At 42.2% G+C, this 14,636-nt stretch overlaps 1 protein-coding gene across 1 annotated transcript in view; it reads right to left on the bottom strand.

Moving 5' to 3' along the window:
• Positions 1–10,883, bottom strand: part of znf536 (zinc finger protein 536) — a 366,387-nt gene extending 355,504 nt beyond the window's left edge. Inside the window, exon 1 of the mRNA XM_070898079.1 lies at positions 10,817–10,883. The gene's annotated coding sequence lies outside the window, so the exon portion shown is untranslated. The remainder of the gene's footprint in view (positions 1–10,816) is intronic.
• Between the last annotated feature and the right edge of the window lie 3,753 nt (positions 10,884–14,636).

Raw genomic sequence — 14,636 nt, 5'->3', positions numbered from 1 at the left:
TATGGCCCCTGGGTTTGGCTGGGCCACCAGCAGGCAGCCTGGCACCCCCTCTAGGATGCCAGGCTGCTGGCCCGGCCAAAATCCTCCCTGGTGGCCCAATGGACCTAACTTAAAAATATGCAGAGCTCGCGGCGGCTCTCCCCTTTAACGGAAGGGGAGAAACGTTGTGACGCGACGCGCTAACATCATTAGCCCGGCGCTGATGAGCGATCAGAACGGCCAACCCGCTGCAAGGGCACTTACACCCCTCAGCCGCATCGACCTCCGCCCCGAGCAAATAAAAATGTTCAAATGCCAAATATTGCCGCTACTGTGGCTATGCAGTTTTTACTTTCTATTGAGCTGCTATGCATGGGACAGGTTCACTCAAATTCTACAAAGAATTATACAGAGAGTGCTATAGGTCTTATTTTATTATTTTTTAAAACTAAACATTGCACGAGATGTAGCACGGGAGGCAAGAATAAATTCAACAATATTCTGCTCCCAGTGGGGACATTGCACTCAAAGGGATTGTGAGTTGAGAATCAGTGCTGCAGTGTTGTAGCCATATCTCCAGCGCACTTTCTCTTCGAAAACAGCACTGCATTGGGAGCGCTGAATTTACCCTATAATACTATCCTATATTATAGGTGATGCAGTGATGCGTTGTAGCGCCTTTATAGCCAAGGGGAAAAGATCTCAAGACATGAACTGAAGGAATAGGGTTACGTTAAAGGCATTTGTACAATTTTCCTTATTCATTTTTAATTAAGTATGGACAGCCAGCGAAAATGGTTGCGAATTCCTACTAAATTGGGTGGCCATTCTTCCTTGGGTTCAGTATCACTGCTACTTATGCATAAAGAATCCGAGAGTGTTGGTTTACATTTTTTTTTACCGATGGTGCTAATGGGACAGCAGGGTGGCATACTTTTGCAGCGACGAATCCCCACATGGGGCTTTCCCAACTTCAGTCCTGTCATCACAGGGAAGCAGCAATCAGACACCAGATGCTACCCCATAAAGACAGTGAGAAAACCAGAATGACAGAAACCCCAAGCTACTCTCGTACGCAATACACCTCCTTCGTAACCGTGGTTTCAATGCAGCATTGGCAGAGGTCTGGGAGCAGGTCATCTGCTCATCCAGGCCAGGATGGTTTCTGAGGCGAAGAGACCGAAAAGATAAAAGTTGTTCCCTGTAAACATGGTGCACTATTATATAAAATGCAAACCATTCTCTATTGGCATTGCATGAGGCACTGACACTAATGATGATGATTTTTCCTGTAGTGATTATGAAGTTGGAACTTGAAGAGGATTCAAATCCAAGCTCTGTGAATGGGAATCTAATCCTCCATCATTCGGGTTATCTGATGAACCTTTCTGAAACCACCCTTGATAACTATTCAATATTGCTAATAATTTTACGTACAAATAGTTGGTAGAAATTAAATGATGCTAAAATTGATTTGTGCCATCAGTAATATTTGTTAAAAAGTGGTACAGAATCGATGAACCACTAAACCCACAATTATTAACACTATATATATTTATCAAATGATTTAAAATATGATTAAACATTAGCTATTTAGTGTTGAACAGTTTTTTAAAAAATTGTGTGAAGCAACAGGTTTAGCACAGAATAAGTTTATGATTCTATACATTAAAACTACTAACAATAAAAATAATGTAATGTGTTAAATAGTCTCACTCAAACTCATAAAATTCACCTTGGTAATACAGATAATTATTCACAAACAACATCTGGTTACCAATAAAAGTCATCATAGGACTGGGGGAAATTGCTACTGAGAACAGGGGACTGTTAAATGCAGAAGACTGTTTACTGTGTATGGCTTTTATTCTATAGTCAGAAAACAACAAAGACAGATCTGGATTGATGAATGACATTCTGATGACAAATGAGAATTCTTTACCTCAAAGCTGTGTTTAAAGATTTTGGCAAGTTTACCAGCTTTGTACCAAAGTCCATGGCAGTCTAACAAGGCAGATTTACGGCCCTAGCACTACACCAAAAGATATGAGATTTATTCTACCGTCTCCACAAGCTACTGCCAACCCTGAACTTGTACATAGATCATCATTAAAGTCTGGCATATCTTTTCCTCAACATCTGATTTAGTTAACAATGTACTGCTATTTACATGCCGATTTTCAGGCCTTTCTCTGCAGCTGCTCCTCAGGCTCTGTCACTGTAATGTGATAGCAGAGGAGTCAGTAAATGTAATCTTTGTCAAGACCAGGTGTGCTCTTGACTTTTTCTGTTCCATTCCAAGCAATTTTTCTCTCATGAGCTTCATAAGGTTCCATTATAGTCACATCTGGAGCTAACATTCCTTTTAATTATTGTCTAAATTTGCTGTGAATCAACCAAAAATTGTCATCAAAGAAGGGTGTGCTGCAATTTTCTGTCTTTATCAAACCTAAATGTCAACAGGGTATACAGTTGCATAATTCAAGCCCCAGTCACACCATTTTGCTGATTTCAATAAATCATCTATAGTTCTAAACTAAGGGCTCTGTATATAACAGACAGCTGTTGGGATTGCAATTATTCCATTGTGTTATGCCAATTTAAATTGTGACGCATGTTGATTTTGAAACATAACAGACAAGAGAAAAGGGAAAGTGAAATCAGGAAGAGGGAACTGGAGACAGCTACGAATTAAAAAAAAAACCAACCACCTCAAACAAAATAAAATCTGGAAAAAATAGCGACAGATGGACAGAAAGGTCAGAATAAGTAAGGCGAGATCATTTAAAAAAAAGACAAAGCAAAGAATTGTATATTTTCAGTGATGTGAACATTACAAAATTTTGATTAACATACCAGTGTAATGAGAGCTGTTTTAAGGATCTCATTGTTACACTGAATCAGAAGCTCAGCTGCCTTTGTTTAAGTCACTTGTGTTGAAGGCAGCGCAGGTTTTCACTCCGCAAACACCATCTCAGTACATGTTGATATTTAACAACAAAGAGATGGCAGATTGTCATCTGTATGTCAGTCTCAAATTGCAGAACTGTTGAGCAGTTCAGGTTGATATTTAGGGATAATTTAACAGCCATGTTCAGGCATTGCTTGCTTTCTGACATAATGGCTGGATGCAGACAGTAGGCAAATGCAGAACTATTATGACATTATCCTGACAACAATGTTATGAAATTTAGATTGGTCAGTTAATGGAAGCCTTAACTGAGATCAATAAATATTCTAACAGCTTCTTGTAGTAAAATGGGATTTAAAAAAAACTCAGCAGACCAAGACCTTTGAGTAATAAGAGTGCCCAAACCTGCATAAACGTCCATAATTACTGCAAAATACTATGTAGAAATAATACAATAAATATTATCAATAGGATATTTTGTTCTGGCTTAAATCTTTATCTTTGAAAAAAATGTCCATTTTGATATACCAAATAGAATGCAACCAAAATGATATTTTCGTGTCTCAGGATTAAAACATTAGAAATTCCTTTGGCAACAACTTTCCAAGCCCGTTTGTGCTCATTGAGATACAAATCCTTTTTCACCTCTCCCCCATTCAGCAACCCTTATTACCTAAATGATCAGCAGTGGTGCTGCCCACAGTGCGTTACCATTCCATCACAGTTCAATTCCATTGTCTTTAAGGGTCAGAGCTGGGGATATTTGCCAGCCTACTAGGCATCGCAACACGTATAAGTAATACCATGTGAGAATCACAAGACAAACATGCCAATTCGTATGCATTTAGTACTTAAGGGAAATGAGAGAGTTCTCATACTCAAGGTAAAACTTGACAAAGGAATGAATACCGAACAAAGCCAGCCTGCTGAGCGCCCATCAAGCCTTCATATGGCTTTGAATACACATGACAATCCCGAACTAACATGCTTACGTCAACACAGATTTTTTAATAACGTTTGCTATTGGTTTGTTGTTTTGAAGTAATAAAACAAGTTGTTTAGTTTAAGGCTTTGATGTAAAAGTCTGACTCTAATTCAAACTAGTGAAAATGCTTTACAGAAACAGTAAGAAATGATTTTTTGATCTAATATAAATGTCAAAAACAAAAATAAAGTGCTAAAGCAAAAGTAGTGCTATACGCAGTCATACAATGAGTTCTTAAATAATAAGCCTTTAACTCTTTCCCAGCACATATCTTGTTCAGTATGTTGCATTTATATCTCTCAACACTGCGGTATTCTGTTCCATCAACTCAGAAAAGAAAAAACATAAAATGAAATCAAATATTAGAAATGACAGCCTATGTAAGTGCTGTGAGTAAGTTCTGGTCGCGGAGGGAGGGAAATGCAGGCAAGTTGTCAGGCACTATCTGTCAGAGTGAATTAGAAACAATCAACAGAGACTGAAAGGGAAGGTGATTGTTATTAAGGAGCAGGGCTGCGAGCAAGCTACCCAGATGTGGTCATGCATATAAAGGACAGGAAACAGCAGTTTAATTCAGGAAGCACTGGTGAACAGGGCAGCACAAAGGATAAAAGTCTTTTGTCACTAATAAGCTGGAAGTTACTTTGATAACAGCAGGGTTAGCAATGAATAAAGCAGATCTTTCACGAGTATGAAGCATTCATATCATAGGAATATAGTCAAAAAAGGAATTCTCTACGGAAAAAAGAGCTTGCACCTTCACATGCAATATTGATTCTACATGTGCTTATAATATAAAGCAGGAAAGTGATGCATTCATAACCTACACAAAATCTTACATTACTCAAACATGTTTAAGACTTTGCAAACTTTATTTAAATGTGGTGAAAAATCCTAAATGAAAGACTAATTTTACAGCATCTGTTTCACCAATCTATAGGAATCTTTCAGGATTTTTGAAAAGGAATATCCTGAGCAACGTGGAGGAATGGGGGTTAAAGTACTAATACACTGTGAGCTGGTCCATGGTTTATACATATACCTATACAACAACGAGTTGCATTTAGATAGTGTCTTTAACTTCGTAAAATGTCCTAAAGTGCTTCACAGGAGTGTTCTCACACAAAATTTGACACCGAGCCTCATATATTAGATCAGGTGACCAAAAGCTTGGCAAAGAGATAGATTTTAAAGAGCAACTTAAAGGAGGAGAGAGAGGTAGAGAGGCGGAGAGGTTTAGAGCTTGGGTCCTAGCTGAAGACATGGCCACCAATGGTGGAGCGAAGGAAATCAGCACAAGAAGCCGGAATTGGAGGAACAGAGTTCTCAGAGGGTTATAGGGCTGGAGGAGGTTACAGAGATAAGGAGGGGTGAGGCCATGGAGGGATTTTAACACAAGTATGAGAATTTTAAATTTGAGGCGATGCTGGACCGGGAGCCAATGTAGGTCAGTGAAACATAGAAGCATAGAAAATAGGTGCAGGAGCAGGCCATTCAGCCTTTCGAGCATGTACCACCATTGAATACGATCATGGCCGATCATGCAACTTCAGTACCCCACTCATGCCTTCTCTCCATACCCCCTGATCCTTTTAGCCGTGAGGGCCACATCCAAATCACTTTTGAATATATCCAACGAACTGGACTCAACAACTTTTTGTGGTAGAGAATTTCATAGGTTGACAATTCTCTGGGTGAAAAAGTTTCTCCTCATCTCGGTCCTATATGGTTTACCCCTTATCCTTGGACTGTGACCCCTGGTTCTGGACTTCCTCAACATCGGGAACATTCCTCTTGCATCTAACCTGTCCAATCCCGTCAGAATTTTATATGCTTCTATGAGATCCCCTCTCATTCTTCCAAATTCCAGTGAATATAAGCCGAGTCGATCCAATCTTTCTTCATATGTCAGTGCTGCCATCCTGGGAATCAGTCTGGTGAACCTTCGCTGCACTCCCTCAATAGCAAGAATGTCCTTCCTCAGATTAGGAGACCAAAACTGCACACAATACTCAAGGTGTAGTCTCACCAAGTCCCTGTACAACTGCAGCAAGATCTCCCTGCTATTATACTCAAATCCTCTCGCTATGAAGGCCAACATGCCATTTGCTTTCTTAACTGCCTGCTGTACCTGCATGCCTATTTCAATGACTGATGCACCATGACACCCAGGTCTCATTGCACCTCCCCTTTTACTCATCAGTCACCATTCAGATAATAATCTGCCTTCTTGTTTTTGCCACCAAAGTGGATAACCTCACACTTATCCACATTATACTGCATCTGCCATGCATTTGCCCACTCACCTAACCTGTCCAAGTCACCCTGCAGCCTCTTAGTGTCCTCCTCACAGCTCACACTGCCACACAGCTTAGTGTCATCTGCAAACTTGGAGATATTCCATTCAATTCCTTTGTCTAAATCATTAATACACATTGTAAACAGCTGGGGTCCCAGCACTGAACCTTGCGGTACCCCACTAGTCACTGCCTGCCATTCTGAAAAGGACCCGTTTATTCCCACTCGTTGCTTCTTGTCTGCCAAACAGTTCTCTATCCACTTCAATACAATACCCCCAATCCCGTGTGCCTTAATTTTGCACACTAATCTCTTGTGTGGGACCTTGTCAAAAGCTTTTTGAAAGTCAAAATACAGCACATCCACAGGTTCTCCCTTATCCACTCTACTAGTTACATCCTCAAAAAATTCTAGAAGATTTGTCAAACATGATTTCCCTTTCATAAATCCATGCTGACTTGGACCGATCCTGTCACTGCTTTCCAAATGTGTTGCTATTACATCTTTAATAATTGATTCCAGCATTTTCCCCACTACCGATATCAGTCTAACCAGTCTATAATTCCCTGTTTTCTCTCTCCCTCCTTTTTTAAAAAGTGGGGTTACATTTGCTACCCTCCAATCCATTGGAACTGATCCAGAGTCCATTGAATGTTGGAAAATGCCCACCAATGCATCTACAATTTCTAGGGCCACTTCCTGAATACTCTGGGATGCAGACTATCAGACCTTGGGGATTTATTGGCCTTCAATCCCATCAATTTCCCTAACACCATTTCCTGACTAATAAGGATTTCCCTCAGTTCCTCAGTTCCTCCTTCTCACTAGACCCTCGGTCCCCTAGTCTTTTCAGGAAGTTATTTGTGTCTTCCTTAGTGAAGACAGAACCAAAGTATTTGTTCAATTTGTCTGCCATTTCCTTGTTCCCTCATTATGAATTCACCTGATTCTGACTGCAAGGGACCTACATTAGTCTTCACTAATCTTTTTCTCTTCACATATCTATAGAAGCTTTTGCAGTCAGTTTTTATGTTCCCTGCAAGCTTCATCTCATATTCTATTTCCCCCCTCCTAATTAAACCCTTCGTCCTCCTCTGCTGAATTCTAAATTTCTCCTAGTCCTCAGGTTTGCTGCTTTTTCTGGCCAATTTATAAGCCTCTTCCTTGGATTTAATACTATCCCTAATTTCCCTTGTTAGCCATGGTTGGGCCACCTTCCTCGTTTTATTCTGATGCCAGACAGGGATGTACAATTGCTGTAGTTCATCCATGTGATCTTTAAATGTCTGCCATTGCCTATCTACTGTCAACCCTTTAAAGTATAATTCGCTAGTCTATCCTGGCCAATTCACATCTCATACCATCGAAGTTACCTTTCTTTAAGTTCAGGACCCTAGTCTCTGAATTAACTGTGTCACGGAGGTGATGGGTGAACATGATAGTGTGAGTCAGAATATGGGAAGCAGAGTTTTAGAAGGTGGAAGACAGGAGGCCAGCCAGAAGAGCGTTATCGAGTCGGGACGTAACAAAGCCTATGATCCTCCTCAGAGGAAGAAGTCAAACAGAAACCAGGAGGCTCCACGGCTGGTGGGGTGGGGGTAGGGGAACTGAGGGATAAGACACAGGGGGGGGGGGGCGGGACAAGGGGGGGGCGGGGGGGTGGGACATGGGGTGGGGGGGGACACAGGGGGGGGCGTGGGGGGGGTGGCGTCATGTCGCATTCTCATCCCTCTTACCAGACAGCAGCAGAGCAAGATAAAGAAGGATTAGAAACATAGAAACATAGAAAATAAGTGCAGGAGTAGGCCATTCGGCCCTTCTAGCCTGCACCGCCATTCAATGAGTTCATGGTTGAACATGCAACCTCAGTACCCCATTCCTGCTTTCTCACCATACCCCTTGATCCCCCTAGTAGTAAGGACTTCATCTAACTCCTTTTTGAATATATTTAGTGAATTGGCCTCAACAACTTTCTGTGGTAGAGAATTCCACAGGTTCACCACTCTCTGGGTGAAGATGTTTCTCCTCATCTCGGTCCTAAATGGCTTACCCCTTATCCTTAGACTATAACCCTGGTTCTGGACTTCCCCAACATTGGGAACATTCTTCCTGCATCTAACCTGTCTGAACCCATCAGAATTTTAAACGTTTCTATGAGGACCCCTCCCATTCTTCTGAACTCCAGTGAATACAAGCCCAGTTGATCCAGTCTTTCTTGATAGGTCAGTCCCGCCATCCCGGGAATCAGTCTGGTGAACCTTCGCTGCACTCCCTCAATAGCAAGAATGTCCTTCCTCAAGTTAGGAGACCAAAACTGTACAAAATACTCCAGGTGTGGCCTCACCAAGGCCCTGTACAACTGTAGCAACACCTCCCTGCCCCTGTACTCAAATCCCCTCGCTATGAAGGCCAACATGCCATTTGCTTTCTTAACCGCCTGCTGTACCTGCATGCCAACCTTCAGTGACTGATGTACCATGACACCCAAGTATCATTACACCTCCCCTTTTCCTAATCTGTCACCATTCAGATAATAGTCTGTCTCTCTGTTTTTACCACCAAAGTGGATAACCTCACATTTATCCACATTATACTTCATCTGCCATGCATTTGCCCACTCACCTAACCTATCCAAGTCACTCTGCAGCCTCATAGCATCCTCCTCGCAGCTCACACTGCCACCCAACTTAGTGTCATCCGCAAATTTGGAGATACTACATTTAATCCCCTCGTCTAAATCATTAATGTACAGTGTAAACAGCTGGGGCCCCAGCACAGAACCTTGCGGTACCCCACGAGTCACTGCCTGCCATTCTGAAAAGTATCCATTTACTCCTACTCTTTGTTTCTTGTCTGACAACCAGTTCTCAATCCATGTCAGCACACTACCCCCAATCCCATGTGCTTTAACTTTGCACATTAATCTCTTGTGTGGGACCTTGTCGAAAGCCTTCTGAAAGTCCAAATATACCACATCAACTGGTTCTCCCTTGTCCACTCTACTGGAAACATCTTCAAAAAATTCCAGAAGATTTGTCAAGCATGATTTCCCTTTCACAAATCCATGCTGACTTGGGCCTATCATGTCACCTCTTTCCAAATGCGCTGCTATGACATCCTTAATAATTGATTCCATCATTTTACCCACTACTGAGGTCAGGCTGACCGGTCTATAATTCCCTGTTTTCTCTCTCCCTCCTTTTTTAAAAAGTGGGGTTACATTGGCTACCCTCCACTCGATAGGAACTGATCCAGAGCCAATGGAATGTTGGAAAATGACTGTCAATGTATCCGCTATTTCCAAGGCCACCTCCTTAAGTACTCTGGGATGCAGTCCATCAGGCCCTGGGGATTTATCGGCCTTCAATCCCATCAATTTCCCCAACACAATTTCCCGACTAATAAGGATTTCCCTAGTTCCTCCTTCTTACTTGACCCTCTGACCCCTTTTATCTCCGGAAGGTTGTTTGTGTCCTCCTTAGTGAATACCGAACCAAAGTACTTGTTCAATTGGTCTGCCATTTCTTTGTTCCCCGTTATGACTTCCCCTGATTCTGACTGCAGGGGACCTACGTTTGTCTTTACTAACCTTTTTCTCTTTACATATCTATAGAAATTTTTGCAATCCGTCTTAATGTTCCCTGCAAGCTTCTTCTCGAATTCCATTTTCCCTGCCCTAATCAAACCCTTTGTCCTCCTCTGCTGAGTTCTAAATTTCTCCCAGTCCCTGGGTTCGCTGCTACTTCTGGCCAATTTGTATGCCACTTCCTTGGCTTTAATACTATCCCTGATTTCCCTTGATAGCCACGGTTGAGCCACCTTCCCTTTTTTATTTTTACGCCAGACAAGAATGTACAATTGTTGTAGTTCATCCATGCGGTCTCTAAATGTCTGCCATTGCCCATCCACAGTCAACCCCTTAAGTATCATTCCCCAATCTATCCTAGCCAATTCACGCCTCATACCTTCAAAGTTACCGTTCTTTAAGTTCTGGACCATGGTCTCTGAATTAACTGTTTCATTCTCCATCTTAATGCAGAATTCCACCATATTATGGTCACTCTTCCCCAAGGGGCCTCGCACAATGAGATTGCTAATTAATCCTCTCTCATTACACAACACCCAGTCTAAGATGGCCTCCCCCGCTAGTTGGTTCCTCGACATATTGGTCTAGAAAACCATCCCTTATGCACTCCAGGAAATCCTCCTCCACTGTATTGCTTCCAGTTTGGTTAGCCCAATCTATGTGCATATTAAAGTCACCCATTATAACTGCTGCATGCACCCCTAATTTCCTGTTTGATGCCCTCCCCAACATCACTACTACTGTTTGGAGGTCTGTACACAACTCCCACTAACGTTTTCTGCCCTTTAGTGTTCTGCAGCTCTACCCATATAGATTCCACATCATCCAAGCTAATGTCCTTCCAAACTATTGCATTGTATAATATCTATTGTCCGGTGAGGGGAGATAACCATGATCAGGGGAAAAGATCATTTTACATGAGAAGGGTCATCTATATACTTCAAAGAAATACTTGGGGGACACAGTATACACAGTCCTTTTATAAAAAAACACATGGGGCCAGATTTTCGGCTTTCAGGGTTTTTCGGCGAAAACGGTAGTGATACGTGAAACTTACCGTTTTCGCTGCACTGCCGAACTTTCGGCCTTTATCTGTAAGGGAGGCGTTGCACACTCATTCGCAGCGCAAACCGCGAGTTTCGGCAACTTTAGTCCAGGGCCAGGAGCGCTGCGAGAGAGGCCTTGGGAGGGGGAAAAACAAACAAAAAAAAATTCCAAAAAACATTCCAAAAACATTTACAAGATCCTTATCTATTGAATTGCTGAAAAACAATTAAAAAAATTAAAACTTTAACTTACCTTTTTTGCAGGTTTTCATACTTACCGCTGCTGGCAAGGCTGCACTGACAGGTTTGACCTGTCGCTATTCTGGGCGCGGCGTACGGATCGGGAGAGAGCGGAAAGTCTGCTGCAAATGCAATCCACATCGTTGTATGTCGGCGCACCTCTCCCCAGCGGTACTTAGAAGCGTTGCCGCAAACAGGTGCCCAAGGATCCCGCCCAGGCTTTGCAACCGGGTTTTCGCTGCAGAGCGTCAAATCGCAGCGAAAACCCGCTCACAAACCTGCCGAAAATCCGGCCCATAAAATCATAGAATCATAAAAATATACAGCACAGAAGGAAGCCATTTGGTCTGTCATGTCCGTGTAGGCCGACAAATAGCTATCCAGCCTAATCCCACTTTCCAGCTCTTGGTCCGTAGCCTTGTAGGTTACGACACTTCAAGTGTACTTTTTAAATGCTATGTGGTATTCTGCCTCTTCCACCCTTTCAGGCAGTGAGTTCCAGACCCCCACTACCCTCGGGGTGAAAAAATTTTTCCTCACATTCCCTCTAAACCGCTTACCAATTACTTTAAATCTATACCCCCTGGTTACTGACCCCTCAGCTAAGGGAATAGCTCCTTCCTATCCATTCTATCTGGGCCCCTGATAATTTTATACACCTCAATCAAGTCTCCCCTCAACCTCCGCTGTTCCAAAGAAAACAACCCCAGTCTATCCAATCTTTCATCATAGCTAAAATTCTCCAGTCCTAACAACATCCTCGCAAATCTCCTCTGTACCATCTAGTGCAATCACATCTTTCCTGTAATGTGGTGACAAGAACTGTACGCTGTACTCTAGCTGTGGCCTAACTAGTGTTTTATACAGTTCAAGCATAACCTCCCTGCTCTTGGATTATATTCTATGCCTTGGCTAATAATGGAAAGTATCCCATATGCCTTCTCAACCACCTTATCTATCTGTCCTGTTATCTTCAGGGATCTGTGGACATGCACTCCAAGGTCCCTCTGTTCCTCTACACTTCTCAGTGTCCTACCATTTATTGTGTATTTCCTTGCCTTGTTAGCCCTCCCCAAATACATTACTTCATATTTCTCCGGATTGAATTCCATTTGCCACTGTTCTGCCCACCTGACCAGTCCAGTGATATCTTCCTGCAGTCTATAGCTTTCTTCTTCATTGTCAATCACATGGTAAATTTTTGCATCATCTGCAAACTTTTTAATCATACCCTCTACATTCAAGTCTAAATCATTGATATATCGCACAAAAAGCAAGGGACCTAATACTGAGCCCTGTGGAGCCCCACTGGGAATATCCTTTTAGTCACAAAAACACCTATCGACCATTACCCTTTGCTTCCTGCCTCTGAGCCAATTTTGGATCAATTTGCCACTTTGACTCAGAAACATAGAAACATAGAAAATAGGTGCAGGAGTAGGCCATTCGGCCCTTCGAGCTTGCACCGCCATTCAATCAGATCATGGCTGATCATTCCTTCAGTACCCCTTTCCTGCTTTCTCTCCATACCCCTTGATCCCCTTAGCTGTAAGGGCCATATCTAACACCCTCTTGAATATATTCAACAAACTTGCATCAACAACTCTCTGCGGCAGGAAATTCCATAGGTTAACAACTCTCTAAGTGAAGAAGTTTCTCCTCATCTCAATCCTAAATGGCCTACCCCTTATCCTAAGACTATGTCCCCTGGTTCTGGACTTCCCCAACATCGGGAATATTCTTCCCACATCTAACCTGTCCAGTCCCGTCAGAATCTTAAACGTTTCTATGAGATCCCCTCTCATCCTTCTAAATTCCAGTGAATAGAGGCCCAGTTGATCCAGTCTCTCCTCATATGACAGTCCCGCCATCCCGGGAATCAGTCTGGTGAACCTTCGCTGCACTCTCTCAATAGCAAGAATGTCCTTCCTCAGATTAGGAGACCAAAACTGTACACAATATTCCAGGTGAGGCCTCACTAAGATCCTGAACAACTGCAGTGACCTCCCTGCTCCTATACTCAAATCCCCTAGCTATGAAGGCCAACATACCATTTGCCTTCTTCACCGCCTGCTGTACCTGCATGTCCACTTTCAGTGACTGATGAATCATGACACCCAGGTCTCGTTGCACCTCCCCTTTTCCTAATCTGCCACCATTCAAATAATATTCTGCCTTTGTGTTTTTGCCCCCAAAATGGATAACCTCACATTTATCCACATTATACTGCATCTGCCATGCATTTGCCCACTCACCTAACCTGTTCAAATCACCCTGCAGCCTCTTAGCATCCTCCTCACAGCTCACACCACCACCCAGTTTAGTGTCATCCGCAAACTTGGAGATATTACACTCAATTCCTTTATCTAAATCGTTAATGTAACGATTGGATCCCATGGGCTTTTATTTTTGTAACCAGTCTGCCATGTGGGACTTTATCAAAAGCCTTGCTAAAATCCACATAGATTACATCAAACACACTACCCTCAAAGACCCTCCTTGTTATCTCCTCAAAAAAAAATTCAGTCAAATTTGTCAGACACGACTTTTCCTTAACAAATCCATGTTGTAGCTTTAGAAAAATAACCTTCATCTAGATAAAGCTCATAAATTTAATTTAAAATTATTACTAATTTTTATGAAAGCAGCTTCCACAATATTTCTTGTGCACAAAGCATCCTTTGATTCGATACAAGTTGATCTGTTACACCCACACCTACAAACCCGGACTATACAACAACAACTTTTATTTATATAGCGCCTTTAACGTAGTAAAACATCCCAAGGTGCTTCACAGCAGTGTTATAAAACAAAACAGATCAATTTGACACCAAGCCACATAATAAGAAATTATGGCAGATGACCAAAAGCTTGGTTAAAGAGGTAGGTATTAAGGAGCATCTTAAAGGAGGAAAGAGATGTAGAGAGGTGGAGAGGTTTAGGGAGGGAGTTACAGAGCTTAGGAACAAACAGCTGAAGGCACGGCCACTATTGGTTGAGCAGTTATCATCAGGGATGCTCAAGAGGGCAGCATTTGAATTATGCATTGAATTAGTTCAGTATAGGCCACCACACTAATGTCTTTACTGGTATCTAAGAACCACATTGTGTGGGAGAATCCGGAGCATTCGCTTTTCCGATTACCAGAAAATAACAGCTTACTCTTGCTCTCATCATCAATCCTGATAGACAGAGATCATTTAATACCATCCTATCATATCACCTGCCATCCAACAAGCTTTACTCAAACTGCTAGCATTTTCCCACTGCCTTCTTGCAAAAGGTCTGCAATCTGTCTCTAAATTCCCTGCTGTTGCTACATTAGCATCCAGTGCTTCTCAAATTGACAAAAGGTTTGCTTTGAACTGTAAATAATAATATAAAATCAAAGTATTATATAAAAATAAGGATGGATTGTATGATTTTAAAATAGGAAATGTATTACATCAGTGCAGTCGGATCCAATTACTCCCACACTTTCTAACTCTCCTTCACCTGAAGTTTACACTTGGCCTTGATTCCCCATGATGTGCAGCACCCGAACAGATCAACTAGAAATCTTAAAAGCATGATTAATGTACTGACTACGTT

This window comes from Pristiophorus japonicus, chromosome 13, assembly GCF_044704955.1.
Source record: "Pristiophorus japonicus isolate sPriJap1 chromosome 13, sPriJap1.hap1, whole genome shotgun sequence".
Lineage (NCBI taxonomy): Eukaryota > Metazoa > Chordata > Chondrichthyes > Pristiophoridae > Pristiophorus > Pristiophorus japonicus.
The sequence above is the reverse complement of the archived record's forward strand: the minus strand, read 5'-3'. Positions and strand labels throughout refer to the sequence as shown.